Source organism: Neovison vison, chromosome 11, assembly GCF_020171115.1.
Source record: "Neovison vison isolate M4711 chromosome 11, ASM_NN_V1, whole genome shotgun sequence".
NCBI lineage: Eukaryota > Metazoa > Chordata > Mammalia > Carnivora > Mustelidae > Neogale > Neogale vison.
Window position 1 is genome coordinate 220,045,805 of NC_058101.1, and position 20,814 is coordinate 220,066,618.

Here is a 20,814-nt window from a genome sequence, read left to right on the forward strand (position 1 = left end):
CTAGTATTCGTAGGACGGTGGGAGAGCCCCGCATAGAGCGAAAGCCACTTTGCCCGGGCATCCCCTTTGGGAAGTCACAGCTTTCGTTGGGAAATCAGAGTCGCGTCTAAGGGATGCTGTTGCTGCTTGCCTGAGTTAGACTTCCCTGCAAATTGTAATAAACCCGCATGGAGCGATCATCTATGGCCAGGCCTCCTCTCTGAGAAAGCAGAGCTTCGTTAGGCAATCAGTGTCGGGTTTTTAGGAAGCTGCTGCTTCTTGCCTGAGCTATTCTGCTGAGGACAGTGCAAGATACCCGCATGGAGCGAAATTCCCTTTCACCTAGCATCCCCTCTGCCAGAGAGAGAAGCGTGGTTGCAACTCTGGAAAGGGGCTTAAGGAAAGGGACACGTCTGTCACCGTGCTCCCCAAGAGCAAGTCTGGGGAAGGTGCAGCACGCTGCCACGGGCAAAGAGAAGGAGCCGTTGGCTTTGTGTTCGGGAAACGGTCGCGATGCAGGAGAGTTGGCACTGGCAGGAACAGCGGGCCCGTTGTAAGACAAGTGTCACCAGCTACCTGTGCTGAGGGACGGAGGCCTGGCTGCTAAGGTGACAGAAGAGTACGACTAGGGCAGGCACGCGTGCTCCACACTGAGGAAGGAGTCTGTGCAGAAGGCAGGCCAGTCCTGTGTCTCTGGTCCCAAGGGGACAGCGTCTCCTTGACCCCCTCTGCCTAGGGCAGACTTGGGCTAGCCACCAAGCGCCATAGCTGCAACTCGCAGAAACAGCTCCCTGGACGAACGGGCAGTCCGATGCCGTCTTCCTCCAAGATGTGACAACGTTGTTGGTGTCAGGAAGTGTGCCGGGGTAGGAGGGGGGACAGACACAAACAGATCCCCATCCCCGTGCACGGGCAGTGTGCAGGGTTCATGTCGACTCTCCTCTCCTGTGGGGAAGGCACTGGCTTAGTCCCCGATTCCACGCGAGCGCTAGTGCAAAAGGCCTAGCCTTGCCTATGCCAGGACATGAAGTGAGCATAGAGTGCCATCCTAGGCAACGCACACTGCTGTAGGTTTGTGATTGACCCTGCTTAGTTCGGCTTGGCAGGGAGAACGCACGGCGCGAACATGGAGCCCCGGAAAGCAAGGCCCAAGATACACTAGCTCTCCCGCAGCTCTTCTTCTTTGAAGTGTAAGAGCGAATGCCCAAAGCCTTGCTGTGAAGCAGCAGCGAAGGGCAGTTCGCGCCAGCTGAAAACCTCTGCGAACGTATAGCAGTAGCTGGTAAATCAGAGTCGGATCTGTAGGCTGCTGTGGCTGCTTGCCTTAGCCTAGTATTCGTAGGACGGTGGGAGAGCCCCGCATAGAGCGAAAGCCTCTTTGCCCGGGCATCCCCTCTGGGAAGGCACAGCTTTCGTTGGGAAATCAGAGTCGCGTCTGAGGGATGCTGCTGCTGCTTCCCTGATCTAGTGTCCCCTGCACGTTGTAATAATCCCGCATGGAACGAAATCCTTCTATGCCCAGGCATCCTCTCTGGGAAAGCATAGCATTCGTTGGGCAATCAGAGTCGGGTTTGTGGGAAGCTGCTGCTTCTTGCCTGAGCTACTCTGCTCAGGACAGTGCAAGATACGCGCATGGAGCGAAATTTTCTTTCACCTAGCATCCCCTCTGCCAGAGAGAGAAGCGTGGTTGCACCTCTGGAAAGGGCCTTAAGGAAAGGGACACGTCTGTCACCGTGCTCCCCAAGAGCAAGTCTGGGGAAGGTGCATCACGTTGCCACGGGCAAAGAGAAGGAGCCGTTGGCTTTGTGTTCGGGAAACGGTCACGATGCAGGAGAGTTGGCACTGGCAGGAACAGCGGGCCCGTTGTAAGACAAGTGTCACCAGCTACTTGTGAAAACAGAGTCGCGTCTGAGGGATGCTGCTGCTGCTTCCCTGATCTAGTCTCCCCTGCACGCTGTAATAATCCCGCAAGGAACGAAATCCTTCTATGCCCAGGCATCCTCTCTGGGAAAGCATAGCATTCGTTGGGCAATCAGAGTCGGGTTTGTGGGAAGCTGCTGCTTCTTGCCTGAGCTAGTCTGCTCAGGACAGTGCAAGATACCCGCATGGAGCGAAATTATCTTTTACCTAGCATCCCCTCTGCCAGAGAGAGAAGCGTGGTTGCACCTCTGGAAAGGGCCTTATGGAAAGGGACACGTCTGTCACTGTGCTCCCCAAGAGCAAATCTGGTGAAGGTGCATCACGCTGCCACGGGCAAAGAGAAGGAGCCGTTTGCTTTGTGTTCGGGAACCGGTCGCGATGAAGGAGAGTTGGCACTGGCAGGAACAGCGGGCCCGTTGTAAGACAAGTGTCACCATCTACCTGTGCTGAGGATCGGAGGCCTGGCTGCTAAGGTGACAGAAGAGTATGACTATGGCAGGCAGTTGTGCTCCACACTGAGGAAGGAGTCTGGGCAGAAGGCAGGCCTGTCCTGTGTCTCTTGTCCCAAGGGGACAGCGTCTCCTTGACCACCTGTGCCTAGGGCAGACTTGGGCTTGCCACCAAGCGCCATAGCTTCAACTCGCAGAAACAGCTCCCTGGACGAACGGGCAGTCCGATGCCGTCTTCCTCCAAGATGTGACAACGTTGTTGGTGTCAGGAAGTGTGCCGGGGTAGCAGGGTGGACAGACCCAAACAGATCCCCAGCCCAGTGCACGGGCCTGTGCAGGGTTCATGTCGACTCTCCTCTCCTGTGGGGAAGGCACTGGCTTAGTCCCCGAATCCACGCGAGCGCTAGTGCAAAAGGCCTAGCCTTGCCTATGATAGGACATGAAGTGAGCATAGAGTGCCATCCTAGGCAACGCACGCTGCTGTTGGTTTTTGATTGTGCCTGCTTAGTTCAGTTGGTAAATCAGAGTCAGATCTGTAGGCTGCTGTGGCTGCTTGCCTTAGCCTAGTATTCGTAGGACGGTGGGAGAGCTCCGCATAGAGCGAAAGCCAATTTGCCCGGGCATCCCCTTTGGGAAGTCACAGCTTTCGTTGGGAAATCAGAGTCGCTTCTGAGGGATGCTGTTGCTGCTTGCCTGGGTTAGACTTCCCTGCAAATTGTAATAAACGCGCATGGAGCGAAATCATCTATGGCCTGGCCTCCTCTCTGAGAAAGCAGAGCATTCGTTGGGCAATCAGTGTCGGGTTTTTAGGAAGTTGCTGCTTCTTGCATGAGCTATTCTGCTGAGGACAGTGCAAGATACCTGCATGGAGCGAAATTCCCTTTCACCTAGCATCCCCTCTGCCAGAGAGAGAAGCGTGGTTGCACCTCTGGAAAGGGGCTTAAGGAAAGGGACACGTCTGTCACCGTGCTCCCCAAGAGCAAGTCTGGGGAAGGTGCAGCACGCTGCCACGGGCAAAGAGAAGGAGCCGTTGGCTTTGTGTTCGGGAAACGGTCGCGATGCAGGAGAGTTGGCACTGGCAGGAACAGCGGGCCCGTTGTAAGACAAGTGTCACCAGCTACTTGTGAAAACAGAGTCGCGTCTGAGGGATGCTGCTGCTGCTTCCCTGATCTAGTCTCCCCTGCACGTTGTAATAATCCCGCATGAAATGAAATCCTTCTGTACCCAGGCACCCTCTCTGGGAAAGCATAGCATTCGTTGGGCAATCAGAGTCGGGTTTGTGGGAAGCTGCTGCTTCTTGCCTGAGCTAGTCTGCTCAGGACAGTGCAAGATACCCGCATGGAGCGAAATTATCTTTTACCTAGCATCCCCTCTGCCAGAGAGAGAAGCGTGGTTGCACCTCTGGAAAGGGCCTTATGGAAAGGGACACGTCTGTCACTGTACTCCCCAAGAGCAAGTCTGGGGAAGGTGCATCACGCTGCCACGGGCAAAGAGAAGGAGCCGTTGGCTTTGTGTTCGGGAAACGGTCGCGATGCAGGAGAGTTGGCACTGGCAGGAACAGCGGGCCCGTTGTAAGACAAGTGTCACCATCTACCTGTGCTGAGGGTTGGAGGCCTGGCTGCTAAGGTGACAGAAGAGTATGACTATGGCAGGCAGTTGTGCTCCACACTGAGGAAGGAGTCTGGGCAGAAGGCAGGCCTGTTCTGGTCTCTGGTCCCAAGGGGACAGCGTCTCCTTGACCACCTGTGCCTAGGGCAGACTTGGGCTTGCCACCAACCGCCATAGCTTCAACTCGCAGAAACAGCTCACTGGACGAACGGGCAGTCCGATGCCGTCTTCCTCCAAGATGTGACAACTTTGTTGGTGTCAGGAAGTGTGCCGGGGTAGGAGGGGGGACAGACCCAAACAGATCCCCAGCCCAGTGCACGGGCAGTGTGCAGGGTTCATGTCGACTCTCCTCTCCTGTGGGGAAGGCACTGGCTTAGTCCCCGATTCCACGCGAGCGCTAGTGCAAAAGGCCTAGCCTTGCCTATGCCAGGACATGAAGTGAGCATAGAGTGCCATCCTAGGCAACGCACGCTGCTGTTGGTTTTTGATTGTGCCTGCTTAGTTCAGTTGGTAAATCAGAGTCAGATCTGTAGGCTGCTGTGGCTGCTTGCCTTACCCTAGTATTCGTAGGACGGTGGGAGAGCCCCGCATAGAGCGAAAGCCACTTTGCCCGGGCATCCCCTTTGGGAAGTCACAGCTTTCGTTGGGAAATCAGAGTCGCTTCTGAGGGATGCTGTTGCTGCTTGCCTGAGTTAGACTTCCCTGCAAATTGTAATAAACCCGCATGGAGCGAAATCATCTATGGCCAGGCCTCCTCTCTGAGAAAGCAGAGCTTCGTTAGGCAATCAGAGTCGGGTTTTTAGGAAGCTGCTGCTTCTTGCCTGAGCTATTCTGCTGAGGACAGTGCAAGATACCCGCATGGAGCGAAATTCCCTTTCACCTAGCATCCCCTCTGCCAGAGAGAGAAGCGTGGTTGCAACTCTGGAAAGGGGCTTAAGGAAATGGACACGTCTGTCACCGTGCTCCCCAAGAGCAAGTCTGGGGAAGGTGCAGCACGCTGCCACGGGCAAAGAGAAGGAGCCGTTGGCTTTGTGTTCGGGAAACGGTCGCGATGCAGGAGAGTTGGCACTGGCAGGAACAGCGGGCCCGTTGTAAGACAAGTGTCACCAGCTACCTGTGCTGAGGGACGGAGGCCTGGCTGCTAAGGTGACAGAAGAGTACGACTAGGGCAGGCATGCGTGCTCCACATGAGGAAGGAGTCTGTGCAGAAGGCAGGCCGGTCCTGTGTCTCTGGTCCCAAGGGGACAGCGTCTCCTTGACCCCCTCTGCCTAGGGCAGACTTGGGCTAGCCACCAAGCGCCATAGCTGCAACTCGCAGAAACAGCTCCCTGGACGAACGGGCAGTCCGATGCCGTCTTCCTCCAAGATGTGACAACGTTGTTGGTGTCAGGAAGTGTGCCGGGGTAGGAGGGGGGACAGACACAAACAGATCCCCATCCCCGTGCACGGGCAGTGTGCAGGGTTCATGTCGACTCTCCTCTCCTGTGGGGAAGGCACTGGCTTAGTCCCCGATTCCACGCGAGCGCTAGTGCAAAAGGCCTAGCCTTGCCTATGCCAGGACATGAAGTGAGCATAGAGTGCCATCCTAGGCAACGCACACTGCTGTAGGTTTGTGATTGACCCTGCTTAGTTCGGCTTGGCAGGGAGAACGCACGGCGCGAACATGGAGCCCCGGAAAGCAAGGCCCAAGATACACTAGCTCTCCCGCAGCTCTTCTTCTTTGAAGTGTCAGAGCGAATGCCCAAAGCCTTGCTGTGAAGCAGCAGCGAAGGGCAGTTCGCGCCAGCTGAAAACCTCTGCGAACGTATAGCAGTAGCTGGTAAATCAGAGTCGGATCTGTAGGCTGCTGTGGCTGCTTGCCTTAGCCTAGTATTCGTAGGACGGTGGGAGAGCCCCGCATAGAGCGAAAGCCTCTTTGCCCGGGCATCCCCTCTGGGAAGGCACAGCTTTCGTTGGGAAATCAGAGTCGCGTCTGAGGGATGCTGCTGCTGCTTCCCTGATCTAGTGTCCCCTGCACGTTGTAATAATCCCGCATGGAACGAAATCCTTCTATGCCCAGGCATCCTCTCTGGGAAAGCATAGCATTCGTTGGGCAATCAGAGTCGGGTTTGTGGGAAGCTGCTGCTTCTTGCCTGAGCTACTCTGCTCAGGACAGTGCAAGATACCCGCATGGAGCGAAATTTTCTTTCACCTAGCATCCCCTCTGCCAGAGAGAGAAGCGTGGTTGCACCTCTGGAAAGGGCCTTAAGGAAAGGGACACGTCTGTCACCGTGCTCCCCAAGAGCAAGTCTGGGGAAGGTGCATCACGTTCCCACGGGCAAAGAGAAGGAGCCGTTGGCTTTGTGTTCGGGAAACGGTCACGATGCAGGAGAGTTGGCACTGGCAGGAACAGCGGGCCCGTTGTAAGACAAGTGTCACCAGCTACTTGTGAAAACAGAGTCGCGTCTGAGGGATGCTGCTGCTGCTTCCCTGATCTAGTCTCCCCTGCACGCTGTAATAATCCCGCAAGGAACGAAAACCTTCTATGCCCAGGCATCCTCTCTGGGAAAGCATAGCATTCGTTGGGCAATCAGAGTCGGGTTTGTGGGAAGCTGCTGCTTCTTGCCTGAGCTAGTCTGCTCAGGACAGTGCAAGATACCCGCATGGAGCGAAATTATCTTTTACCTAGCATCCCCTCTGCCAGAGAGAGAAGCGTGGTTGCACCTCTGGAAAGGGCCTTATGGAAAGGGACACGTCTGTCACTGTGCTCCCCAAGAGCAAATCTGGGGAAGGTGCATCACGCTGCCACGGGCAAAGAGAAGGAGCCGTTTGCTTTGTGTTCGGGAAACGGTCGCGATGAAGGAGAGTTGGCACTGGCAGGAACAGCGGGCCCGTTGTAAGACAAGTGTCACCATCTACCTGTGCTGAGGATCGGAGGCCTGGCTGCTAAGGTGACAGAAGAGTATGACTATGGCAGGCAGTTGTGCTCCACACTGAGGAAGGAGTCTGGGCAGAAGGCAGGCCTGTCCTGTGTCTCTTGTCCCAAGGGGACAGCGTCTCCTTGACCACCTGTGCCTAGGGCAGACTTGGGCTTGCCACCAAGCGCCATAGCTTCAACTCGCAGAAACAGCTCCCTGGACGAACGGGCAGTCCGATGCCGTCTTCCTCCAAGATGTGACAACGTTGTTGGTGTCAGGAAGTGTGCCGGGGTAGCAGGGGGGACAGACCCAAACAGATCCCCAGCCCAGTGCACGGGCCTGTGCAGGGTTCATGTCGACTCTCCTCTCCTGTGGGGAAGGCACTGGCTTAGTCCCCGAATCCACGCGAGCGCTAGTGCAAAAGGCCTAGCCTTGCCTATGATAGGACATGAAGTGAGCATAGAGTGCCATCCTAGGCAACGCACGCTGCTGTTGGTTTTTGATTGTGCCTGCTTAGTTCAGTTGGTAAATCAGAGTCAGATCTGTAGGCTGCTGTGGCTGCTTGCCTTAGCCTAGTATTCGTAGGACGGTGGGAGAGCTCCGCATAGAGCGAAAGCCAATTTGCCCGGGCATCCCCTTTGGAAAGTCACAGCTTTCGTTGGGAAATCAGAGTCGCTTCTGAGGGATGCTGTTGCTGCTTGCCTGGGTTAGACTTCCCTGCAAATTGTAATAAACGCGCATGGAGCGAAATCATCTATGGCCTGGCCTCCTCTCTGAGAAAGCAGAGCATTCGTTGGGCAATCAGTGTCGGGTTTTTAGGAAGCTGCTGCTTCTTGCCTGAGCTATTCTGCTGAGGACAGTGCAAGATACCTGCATGGAGCGAAATTCCCTTTCACCTAGCATCCCCTCTGCCAGAGAGAGAAGCGTGGTTGCACCTCTGGAAAGGGGCTTAAGGAAAGGGACACGTCTGTCACCGTGCTCCCCAAGAGCAAGTCTGGGGAAGGTGCAGCACGCTGCCACGGGCAAAGAGAAGGAGCCGTTGGCTTTGTGTTCGGGAAACGGTCGCGATGCAGGAGAGTTGGCACTGGCAGGAACAGCGGGCCCGTTGTAAGACAAGTGTCACCAGCTACTTGTGAAAACAGAGTCGCTTCTGAGGGATGCTGCTGCTGCTTCCCTGATCTAGTCTCCCCTGCACGTTGTAATAATCCCGCATGAAATGAAATCCTTCTGTACCCAGGCACCCTCTCTGGGAAAGCATAGCATTCGTTGGGCAATCAGAGTCGGGTTTGTGGGAAGCTGCTGCTTCTTGCCTGAGCTAGTCTGCTCAGGACAGTGCAAGATACCCGCATGGAGCGAAATTATCTTTTACCTAGCATCCCCTCTGCCAGAGAGAGAAGCGTGGTTGCACCTCTGGAAAGGGCCTTATGGAAAGGGACACGTCTGTCACTGTACTCCCCAAGAGCAAGTCTGGGGAAGGTGCATCACGCTGCCACGGGCAAAGAGAAGGAGCCGTTGGCTTTGTGTTCGGGAAACGGTCGCGATGCAGGAGAGTTGGCACTGGCAGGAACAGCGGGCCCGTTGTAAGACAAGTGTCACCATCTACCTGTGCTGAGGGTTGGAGGCCTGGCTGCTAAGGTGACAGAAGAGTATGACTATGGCAGGCAGTTGTGCTCCACACTGAGGAAGGAGTCTGGGCAGAAGGCAGGCCTGTCCTGGTCTCTGGTCCCAAGGGGACAGCGTCTCCTTGACCACCTGTGCCTAGGGCAGACTTGGGCTTGCCACCAACCGCCATAGCTTCAACTCGCAGAAACAGCTCACTGGACGAACGGGCAGTCCGATGCCGTCTTCCTCCAAGATGTGACAACGTTGTTGGTGTCAGGAAGTGTGCCGGGGTAGGAGGGGGGACAGACCCAAACAGATCCCCAGCCCAGTGCACGGGCAGTGTGCAGGGTTCATGTCGACTCTCCTCTCCTGTGGGGAAGGCACTGGCTTAGTCCCCGATTCCACGCGAGAGCTAGTGCAAAAGGCCTAGCCTTGCCTATGCCAGGACATGAAGTGAGCATAGAGTGCCATCCTAGGCAACGCACGCTGCTGTTGGTTTTTGATTGTGCCTGCTTAGTTCAGTTGGTAAATCAGAGTCAGATCTGTAGGCTGCTGTGGCTGCTTGCCTTACCCTAGTATTCGTAGGACGGTGGGAGAGCCCCGCATAGAGCGAAAGCCACTTTGCCCGGGCATCCCCTTTGGGAAGTCACAGCTTTCGTTGGGAAATCAGAGTCGCGTCTGAGGGATGCTGTTGCTGCTTGCCTGAGTTAGACTTCCCTGCAAATTGTAATAAACCCGCATGGAGCGAAATCATCTATGGCCAGGCCTCCTCTCTGAGAAAGCAGAGCTTCGTTAGGCAATCAGAGTCGGGTTTTTAGGAAGCTGCTGCTTCTTGCCTGAGCTATTCTGCTGAGGACAGTGCAAGATACCCGCATGGAGCGAAATTCCCTTTCACCTAGCATCCCCTCTGCCAGAGAGAGAAGCGTGGTTGCAACTCTGGAAAGGGGCTTAAGGAAAGGGACACGTCTGTCACCGTGCTCCCCAAGAGCAAGTCTGGGGAAGGTGCAGCACGCTGCCACGGGCAAAGAGAAGGAGCCGTTGGCTTTGTGTTCGGGAAACGGTCGCGATGCAGGAGAGTTGGCACTGGCAGGAACAGCGGGCCCGTTGTAAGACAAGTGTCACCAGCTACCTGTGCTGAGGGACGGAGGCCTGGCTGCTAAGGTGACAGAAGAGTACGACTAGGGCAGGCACGCGTGCTCCACATGAGGAAGGAGTCTGTGCAGAAGGCAGGCCGGTCCTGTGTCTCTGGTCCCAAGGGGACAGCGTCTCCTTGACCCCCTCTGCCTAGGGCAGACTTGGGCTAGCCACCAAGCGCCATAGCTGCAACTCGCAGAAACAGCTCCCTGGACGAACGGGCAGTCCGATGCCATCTTCCTCCAAGATGTGACAACGTTGTTGGTGTCAGGAAGTGTGCCGGGGTAGGAGGGGGGACAGACACAAACAGATCCCCATCCCCGTGCACGGGCAGTGTGCAGGGTTCATGTCGACTCTCCTCTCCTGTGGGGAAGGCACTGGCTTAGTCCCCGATTCCACGCGAGCGCTAGTGCAAAAGGCCTAGCCTTGCCTATGCCAGGACATGAAGTGAGCATAGAGTGCCATCCTAGGCAACGCACACTGCTGTAGGTTTGTGATTGACCCTGCTTAGTTCGGCTTGGCAGGGAGAACGCACGGCGCGAACATGGAGCCCCGGAAAGCAAGGCCCAAGATACACTAGCTCTCCCGCAGCTCTTCTTCTTTGAAGTGTCAGAGCGAATGCCCAAAGCCTTGCTGTGAAGCAGCAGCGAAGGGCAGTTCGCGCCAGCTGAAAACCTCTGCGAACGTATAGCAGTAGCTGGTAAATCAGAGTCGGATCTGTAGGCTGCTGTGGCTGCTTGCCTTAGCCTAGTATTCATAGGACGGTGGGAGAGCCCCGCATAGAGCGAAAGCCTCTTTGCCCGGGTATCCCCTCTGGGAAGGCACAGCTTTCGTTGGGAAATCAGAGTCGCGTCTGAGGGATGCTGCTGCTGCTTCCCTGATCTAGTGTCCCCTGCACGTTGTAATAATCCCGCATGGAACGAAATCCTTCTATGCCCAGGCATCCTCTCTGGGAAAGCATAGCATTCGTTGGGCAATCAGAGTCGGGTTTGTGGGAAGCTGCTGCTTCTTGCCTGAGCTACTCTGCTCAGGACAGTGCAAGATACCCGCATGGAGCGAAATTTTCTTTCACCTAGCATCCCCTCTGCCAGAGAGAGAAGCGTGGTTGCACCTCTGGAAAGGGCCTTAAGGAAAGGGACACGTCTGTCACCGTGCTCCCCAAGAGCAAGTCTGGGGAAGGTGCATCACGTTGCCACGGGCAAAGAGAAGGAGCCGTTGGCTTTGTGTTCGGGAAATGGTCACGATGCAGGAGAGTGGGCACTGGCAGGAACAGCGGGCCCGTTGTAAGACAAGTGTCACCAGCTACTTGTGAAAACAGAGTCGCGTCTGAGGGATGCTGCTGCTGCTTCCCTGATCTAGTCTCCCCTGCACGCTGTAATAATCCCGCAAGGAACGAAATCCTTCTATGCCCAGGCATCCTCTCTGTGAAAGCATAGCATTCGTTGGGCAATCAGAGTCGGGTTTGTGGGAAGCTGCTGCTTCTTGCCTGAGCTAGTCTGCTCAGGACAGTGCAAGATACCCGCATGGAGCGAAATTATCTTTTACCTAGCATCCCCTCTGCCAGAGAGAGAAGCGTGGTTGCACCTCTGGAAAGGGCCTTATGGAAAGGGACACGTCTGTCACTGTGCTCCCCAAGAGCAAATCTGGGGAAGGTGCATCACGCTGCCACGGGCAAAGAGAAGGAGCCGTTTGCTTTGTGTTCGGGAAACGGTCGCGATGAAGGAGAGTTGGCACTGGCAGGAACAGCGGGCCCGTTGTAAGACAAGTGTCACCATCTACCTGTGCTGAGGATCGGAGGCCTGGCTGCTAAGGTGACAGAAGAGTATGACTATGGCAGGCAGTTGTGCTCCACACTGAGGAAGGAGTCTGGGCAGAAGGCAGGCCTGTCCTGTGTCTCTTGTCCCAAGGGGAAGGCGTCTCCTTGACCACCTGTGCCTAGGGCAGACTTGGGCTTGCCACCAAGCGCCATAGCTTCAACTCGCAGAAACAGCTCCCTGGACGAACGGGCAGTCCGATGCCGTCTTCCTCCAAGATGTGACAACGTTGTTGGTGTCAGGAAGTGTGCCGGGGTAGCAGGGGGGACAGACCCAAACAGATCCCCAGCCCAGTGCACGGGCCTGTGCAGGGTTCATGTCGACTCTCCTCTCCTGTGGGGAAGGCACTGGCTTAGTCCCCGAATCCTCGCGATCGCTAGTGCAAAAGGCCTAGCCTTGCCTATGATAGGACATGAAGTGAGCATAGAGTGCCATCCTAGGCAACGCACGCTGCTGTTGGTTTTTGATTGTGCCTGCTTAGTTCAGTTGGTAAATCAGAGTCAGATCTGTAGGCTGCTGTGGCTGCTTGCCTTAGCCTAGTATTCGTAGGACGGTGGGAGAGCCCCGCATAGAGCGAAAGCCAATTAGCCCGGGCATCCCCTTTGGGAAGTCACAGCTTTCGTTGGGAAATCAGAGTCGCTTCTGAGGGATGCTGTTGCTGCTTGCCTGGGTTAGACTTCCCTGCAAATTGTAATAAACGCGCATGGAGCGAAATCATCTATGGCCTGGCCTCCTCTCTGAGAAAGCAGAGCATTCGTTGGGCAATCAGTGTCGGGTTTTTAGGAAGCTGCTGCTTCTTGCCTGAGCTATTCTGCTGAGGACAGTGCAAGATACCTGCATGGAGCGAAATTCCCTTTCACCTAGCATCCACTCTGCCAGAGAGAGAAGCGTGGTTGCACCTCTGGAAAGGGGCTTAAGGAAAGGGACACGTCTGTCACCGTGCTCCCCAAGAGCAAGTCTGGGGAAGGTGCATCACGCTGCCACGGGCAAAGAGAAGGAGCCGTTGGCTTTGTGTTCGGGAAACGGTCGCGATGCAGGAGAGTTGGCACTGGCAGGAACAGCGGGCCAGTTGTAAGACAAGTGTCACCAGCTACTTGTGAAAACAGAGTCGCGTCTGAGGGATGCTGCTGCTGCTTCCCTGATCTAGTCTCCCCTGCACGTTGTAATAATCCCGCATGAAATGAAATCCTTCTGTACCCAGGCACCTTCTCTGGGAAAGCATAGCATTCGTTGGGCAATCAGAGTCGGGTTTGTGGGAAGCTGCTGCTTCTTGCCTGAGCTAGTCTGCTCAGGACAGTGCAAGATACCCGCATGGAGCGAAATTATCTTTTACCTAGCATCCCCTCTGCCAGAGAGAGAAGCGTGGTTGAACCTCTGGAAAGGGCCTTATGGAAAGGGACACGTCTGTCACTGTGCTCCCCAAGAGCAAGTCTGGGGAAGGTGCATCACGCTGCCACGGGCAAAGAGAAGGAGCCGTTGGCTTTGTGTTCGGGAAACGGTCGCGATGCAGGAGAGTTGGCACTGGCAGGAACAGCGGGCCCGTTGTAAGACAAGTGTCACCATCTACCTGTGCTGAGGGTCGGAGGCCTGGCTGCTAAGGTGACAGAAGAGTATGACTATGGCAGGCAGTTGTGCTCCACACTGAGGAAGGAGTCTGGGCAGAAGGCAGGCCTGTCCTGTGTCTCTGGTCCCAAGGGGACAGCGTCTCCTTGACCACCTGTGCCTAGGGCAGACTTGGGCTTGCCACCAACCGCCATAGCTTCAACTCGCAGAAACAGCTCACTGGACGAACGGGCAGTCCGATGCCGTCTTCCTCCAAGATGTGACAACGTTGTTGGTGTCAGGAAGTGTGCCGGGGTAGGAGGGGGGACAGACCCAAACAGATCCCCAGCCCAGTGCACGGGCAGTGTGCAGGGTTCATGTCGACTCTCCTCTCCTGTGGCGAAGGCACTGGCTTAGTCCCCGATTCCACGCGAGCGCTAGTGCAAAAGGCCTAGCCTTGCCTATGCCAGGACATGAAGTGAGCATAGAGTGCCATCCTAGGCAACGCACGCTGCTGTTGGTTTTTGATTGTGCCTGCTTAGTTCAGTTGGTAAATCAGAGTCAGATCTGTAGGCTGCTGTGGCTGCTTGCCTTACCCTAGTATTCGTAGGACGGTGGGAGAGCCCCGCATAGAGCGAAAGCCACTTTGCCCGGGCATCCCATTTGGGAAGTCACAGCTTTCGTTGGGAAATCAGAGTCGCGTCTGAGGGATGCTGTTGCTGCTTGCCTGGGTTAGACTTCCCTGCAAATTGTAATAAACCCGCATGGAGCGAAATCATCTATGGCCAGGCCTCCTCTCTGAGAAAGCAGAGCTTCGTTAGGCAATCAGTGTCGGGTTTTTAGGAAGCTGCTGCTTCTTGCCTGAGCTATTCTGCTGAGGACAGTGCAAGATACCCGCATGGAGCGAAATTCCCTTTCACCTAGCATCCCCTCTGCCAGAGAGAGAAGCGTGGTTGCAACTCTGGAAAGGGGCTTAAGGAAAGGGACACGTCTGTCACCGTGCTCCCCAAGAGCAAGTCTGGGGAAGGTGCAGCACGCTGCCACGGGCAAAGAGAAGGAGCCGTTGGCTTTGTGTTCGGGAAACGGTCGCGATGCAGGAGAGTTGGCACTGGCAGGAACAGCGGGCCCGTTGTAAGACAAGTGTCACCATCTACCTGTGCTGAGGGACGGAGGCCTGGCTGCTAAGGTGACAGAAGAGTATGACTAGGGCAGGCACGCGTGCTCCACACTGAGGAAGGAGTCTGTGCAGAAGGCAGGCCGGTCCTGTGTCTCTGGTCCCAAGGGGACAGCGTCTCCTTGACCCCCTCTGCCTAGGGCAGACTTGGGCTAGCCACCAAGCGCCATAGCTTCAACTCGCAGAAACAGCTCCCTGGACGAACGGGTAGTCCGATGCCGTCTTCCTCCAAGATGTGACAACGTTGTTGGTGTCAGGAAGTGTGCCGGGGTAGGAGGGGGGACAGACACAAACAGATCCCCATCCCCGTGCACGGGCAGTGTGCAGGGTTCATGTCGACTCTCCTCTCCTGTGGGGAAGGCACTGGCTTAGTCCCCGATTCCACGCGAGCGCTAGTGCAAAAGGCCTAGCCTTGCCTATGCCAGGACATGAAGTGAGCATAGAGTGCCATCCTAGGCAACGCACACTGCTGTAGGTTTGTGATTGACCCTGCTTAGTTCGGCTTGGCAGGGAGAACGCACGGCGCGAACATGGAGCCCCGGAAAGCAAGGCCCAAGATACACTAGCTCTCCCGCAGCTCTTCTTCTTTGAAGTGTCAGAGCGAATGCCCAGAGCCTTGCTGTGAAGCAGCAGCGAAGGGCAGTTCGCGCCAGCTGAAAACCTCTGCGAACGTATAGCAGTAGCTGGTAAATCAGAGTCGGATCTGTAGGCTGCTGTGGCTGCTTGTCTTAGCCTAGTATTCGTAGGACGGTGGGAAAGCCCCGCATAGAGCGAAAGCCTCTTTACCCGGGCATCCCCTCTGGGAAGGCACAGCTTTCGTTGGGAAATCAGAGTCGCGTCTGAGGGATGCTGCTGCTGCTTCCCTGAGCTAGTCTCCCCTGCACGTTGTAATAAACCCGCATGGAACGAAATCCTTCTATGCCCAGGCATCCTCTCTGGGAAAGCATAGCATTCGCTGGGCAATCAGAGTCGGGTTTGTGGGAAGCTGCTGCTTCTTGCCTGAGCTACTCTGCTCAGGACAGTGCAAGATACCCGCATGGAGCGAAATATTCTTTCACCTAGCATCCCCTATGCCAGAGAGAGAAGCGTGGTTGCACCTCTGGAAAGGGCCTTAAGGAAAGGGACACGTCTGTCACCGTGCTCCCCAAGAGCAAGTCTGGGGAAGGTGCATCACGCTGCCACGGGCAAAGAGAAGGAGCCGTTGGCTTTGTGTTCGGGAAACGGTCGCGATGCAGGAGAGTTGGCACTGGCAGGAACAGCGGGCCAGTTGTAAGACAAGTGTCACCAGTTACTTGTGAAAACAGAGTCGCGTCTGAGGGATGCTGCTGCTCCTTCCCTGATCTAGTCTCCCCTGCACGCTGTAATAATCCCGCATGGAATGAAATCCTTCTATGCCCAGGCATCCTCTCTGTGAAAGCATAGCATTCGTTGGGCAATCAGAGTCGGGTTTGTGGGAAGCTGCTGCTTCTTGCCTGAGCTAGTCTGCTCAGGAAAGTGCAAGATACCCGCATGGAGCCAAATTATCTTTTACCTAGCATCCCCTCTGCCAGAGAGAGAAGCGTGGTTGCACCTCTGGAAAGGGCCTTATGGAAAGGGACACGTCTGTCACTGTGCTCCCCAATAGCAAATCTGGGGAAGGTGCATCACGCTGCCACGGGCAAAGAGAAGGAGCCGTTGGCTTTGTGTTCGGGAAACGGTCGCGATGAAGGAGAGTTGGCACTGGCAGGAACAGCGGGCCCGTTGTAAGACAAGTGTCACCATCTACCTGTGCTGAGGGTCGGAGGCCTGGCTGCTAAGGTGACAGAAGAGTATGACTATGGCAGGCAGGTGTGCTCCACACTGAGGAAGGAGTCTGGGCAGAAGGCAGGCCTGTCCTGGTCTGTGGTCCCAAGGGGACAGCGTCTCCTTGAGCACCTGTGCCTAGGGCAGACATGGGCTAGCCACCAAGCGCCATAGCTTCAACTCGCAGAAACAGCTCCCTGGACGAACGGGCAGTCCGATGCCGTCTTCCTCCAAGATGTGACAACGTTGTTGGTGTCAGGAAGTGTGCCGGGGTAGCAGGGGGGACAGACCCAAACAGATCCCCAGCCCAGTGCACGGGCAGTTTGCAGGGTTCATGTCGACTCTCCTCTCCTGTGGGGAAGGCACTGGCTTAGTCCCCGAATCCACGCGAGCGCTAGTGCAAAAGGCCTAGCCTTGCCTATGCCAGGACATGAAGTGAGCATAGAGTGCCATCCTAGGCAACGCACGCTGCTGTTGGTTTTTGATTGTGCCTGCTTAGTTCAGTTGGTAAATCAGAGTCAGATCTGTAGGCTGCTGTGGCTGCTTGCCTTAGCCTAGTATTCGTAGGACGGTGGGAGAGCCCCGCATAGAGCGAAAGCCACTTTGCCCGGGCATCCCCTTTGGGAAGTCACAGCTTTCGTTGGGAAATCAGAGTCGCTTCTGAGGGATGCTGTTGCTGCTTGCCTGAGTTAGACTTCCCTGCAAATTGTACTAAACCCGCATGGAGCGAAATCATCTATGGCCAGGCCTCCTCTCTGAGAAAGCAGAGCATTCATTGGGCAATAAGTGTCGGGTTTTTAGGAAGCTGCTGCTTCTTGCCTGAGCTATTCTGCTGAGGACAGTGCAAGATACCCGCATGGAGTGAAATTCCCTTTCACCTAGCATCCCCTCTGCCAGAGAGAGAAGCGTGGTTGCACCTCTGGCAAGGGGCTTAAGGAAAGGGACACGTCTGACACCGTGCTCCCCAAGAGCAAGTCTGGGGAAGGTGCAGCACGCTGCCACGGGCAAAGAGAAGGAGCCGTTGGCTTTGTGTTCGGGAAACGGTCTCGATGCAGGAGAGTTGGCACTGGCAGGAACAGCGGGCCCGTTGTAAGACAAGTGTCACCAGCTACTTGTGAAAACAGAGTCGCGTCTGAGGGATGCTGCTGCTGCTTCCCTGATCTACTCTCCCCTGAACGTTGTAATAATCCCGCATGGAATGAAATCCTTCTATGCCCAGGCATCCTCTCTGTGAAAGCATAGCATTCGTTGGGCAATCAGAGTCGGTTTGTGGGAAGCTGCTGCTTCTTGCCTGAGCTAGTCTGCTCAGGACAGTGCAAGATACCCGCATGGAGCGAAATTATCTTTTACCTAGCATCCCCTCTGCCAGAGAGAGAACGGTGGTTGCACCTTTGGAAAGGGCCTTATGGAAAGGGACACGTCTGTCACTGTGCTCCCAAAGAGCAAGTCTGGGGAAGGTGCATCACGCTGCCACGGGCAAAGAGAAGGAGCCGTTGGCTTTGTGTTCGGGAAACACTCGCGATGCAGGAGAGTTGGCACTAGCAGGAACAGCGGGCCCGTTGTAAGACAAGTGTCACCATCTACCTGTGCTGAGGGTCGGAGGCCTGGCTGCTAAGGTGACAGAAGAGTATGACTATGGCAGGCAGGTGTGCTCCACACTGAGGAAGGAGTCTGGGCAGAAGGCAGGCCTGTCCTGTGTCTCTGGTCCCAAGGGGACAGCGTCTCCTTAACCACCTGTCCTAGGGCAGACTTGGGCTAGCCACCAAGCGCCATAGCTTCAACTCGCAGAAACAGCTCCCTGGACGAACGGGCAGTCCGATGCCGTCTTCCTCCAAGATGTGACAACGTTGTTGGTGTCAGGAAGTGTGCCGGGGTAGGAACGGGGGACAGACCCAAACAGATCCCCAGCCCAGTGCACGGGCAGTGTGCAGGGTTCATGTCGACTCTCCTCTCCTGTGGGGAAGGCACTGGCTTAGTCCCCGATTCCACGCGAGCGCTAGTGCAAAAGGCCTAGCCTTGCCTATGCCAGGACATGAAGTGAGCATAGAGTGCCATCCTAGGCAACGCACACTGCTGTAGGTTTGTGATTGACCCTGCTTAGTTCGGCTTGGCAGGGAGAACGCACGGCGCGAACATGGAGCCCCGGAAAGCAAGGCCCAAGATACACTAGCTCTCCCGCAGCTCTTCTTCTTTGAAGTGTCAGAGCGAATGCCCAAAGCCTTGCTGTGAAGCAGCAGCGAAGGGCAGTTCGCGCCAGCTGAAAACCTCTGCGAACGTATAGCAGTAGCTGGTAAATCAGAGTCGGATCTGTAGGCTGCTGTGGCTGCTTGCCTTAGCTAGTATTCGTAGGACGGTGGGAGAGCCCCGCATAGAGCGAAAGCCTCTTTGCCCGGGCATCCCCTCTGGGAAGGCACAGCTTTCGTTGGGAAATCAGAGTCACGTCTGAGGGATGCTGCTGCTGCTTCCCTGAGCTAGTCTCCCATGCACGTTGTAATAAACCCGCATGGAACGAAATCCTTCTATGCCCAGGCATCCTCTCTGGGAAAGCATAGCATTCGTTGGGCAATCAGAGTCGGGTTTGTGGGAAGCTGCTGCTTCTTGCCTGAGCTACTCTGCTCAGGACAGTGCAAGATACCCGCATGGAGCGAAATATTCTTTCACCTAGCATCCCCTATGCCAGAGAGAGAAGCGTGGTTGCACCTCTGGAAAGGGCCTTAAGGAAAGGGACACGTCTGTCACCGTGCTCCCCAAGAGCAAGTCTGGGGAAGGTGCAGCACGCTGCCACGGGCAAAGAGAAGGAGCCGTTGGCTTTGTGTTCGGGAAACGGTCGCGATGCAGGAGAGTTGGCACTGGCAGGAACAGCGGGCCCGTTGTAAGACAAGTGTCACCAGTTACTTGTGAAAACAGAGTCGCGTCTGAGGGATGCTGCTGCTCCTTCCCTGATCTAGTCTCCCCTGCACGTTGTAATAATCCCGCATGGAATGAAATCCTTCTATGCCCAGGCATCCTCTCTGTGAAAGCATAGCATTCGTTGGGCAATCAGAGTCGGGTTTGTGGGAAGCTGCTGCTTCTTGCCTGAGCTAGTCTGCTCAGGACAGTGCAAGATACCCGCATGGAGCCAAATTATCTTTTACCTAGCATCCCCTCTGCCAGAGAGAGAAGCGTGGTTGCACCTCTGGAAAGGGCCTTATGGAAAGGGACACGTCTGTCACTGTGCTCCCCAATAGCAAATCTGGGGAAGGTGCATCACGCTGCCACGGGCAAAGAGAAGGAGCCGTTGGCTTTGTGTTCGGGAAACGGTCGCGATGAAGGAGAGTTGGCACTGGCAGGAACAGCGGGCCCGTTGTAAGACAAGTGTCACCATCTACCTGTGCTGAGGGTCGGAGGCCTGGCTGCTAAGGTGACAGAAGAGTATGACTATGGCAGGCAGGTGTGCTCCACACTGAGGAAGGAGTCTGTGCAGAAGGCAGGCCGGTCCTGTGTCTCTGGTCCCAAGGGGACAGCGTCTCCTTGACCCCCTCTGCCTAGGGCAGACTTGGGCTAGCCACCAAGCGCCATAGCTTCAACTCGCAGAAACAGCTCCCTGGACGAACGGGTAGTCCGATGCCGTCTTCCTCCAAGATGTGACAACGTTGTTGGTGTCAGGAAGTGTGCCGGGGTAGGAGGGGGGACAGACACAAACAGATCCCCATCCCCGTGCACGGGCAGTGTGCAGGGTTCATGTCGACTCTCCTCTCCTGTGGGGAAGGCACTGGCTTAGTCCCCGATTCCACGCGAGCGCTAGTGCAAAAGGCCTAGCCTTGCCTATGCCAGGACATGAAGTGAGCATAGAGTGCCATCCTAGGCAACGCACACTGCTGTAGGTTTGTGATTGACCCTGCTTAGTTCGGCTTGGCAGGGAGAACGCACGGCGCGAACATGGAGCCCCGGAAAGCAAGGCCCAAGATACACTAGCTCTCCCGCAGCTCTTCTTCTTTGAAGTGTCAGAGCGAATGCCCAAAGCCTTGCTGTGAAGCAGCAGCGAAGGGCAGTTCGCGCCAGCTGAAAACCTCTGCGAACGTATAGCAGTAGCTGGTAAATCAGAGTCGGATCTGTAGGCTGCTGTGGCTGCTTGCCTTAGCCTAGTATTCGTAGGACGGTGGGAGAGCCCCGCATAGAGCGAAAGCCTCTTTGCCCGGGCATCCCCTCTGGGAAGGCACAGCTTTCGTTGGGAAATCAGAGTCGCGTCTGAGGGATGCTGCTGCTGCTTCCCTGATCTAGTGTCCCCTGCACGTTGTAATAATCCCGCATGGAACGAAATCCTTCTATGCCCAGGCATCCTCTCTGGGAAAGCATAGCATTCGTTGGGCAATCAGAGTCGGGTTTGTGGGAAGCTGCTGCTTCTTGCCTGAGCTACTCTGCTCAGGACAGTGCAAGATACCCGCATGGAGCGAAATTTTCTTTCACCTAGCATCCCCTCTGCCAGAGAGAGAAGCGTGGTTGCACCTCTGGAAAGGGCCTTAAGGAAAGGGACACGTCTGTCACCGTGCTCCCCAAGAGCAAGTCTGGGGAAGGTGCATCACGTTGCCACGGGCAAAGAGAAGGAGCCGTTGGCTTTGTGTTCGGGAAACGGTCACGATGCAGGAGAGTTGGCACTGGCAGGAACAGCGGGCCCGTTGTAAGACAAGTGTCACCAGCTACTTGTGAAAACAGAGTCGCGTCTGAGGGATGCTGCTGCTGCTTCCCTGATCTAGTCTCCCCTGCACGCTGTAATAATCCCGCAAGGAACGAAATCCTTCTATGCCCAGGCATCCTCTCTGGGAAAGCATAGCATTCGTTGGGCAATCAGAGTCGGGTTTGTGGGAAGCTGCTGCTTCTTGCCTGAGCTAGTCTGCTCAGGACAGTGCAAGATACCCGCATGGAGCGAAATTATC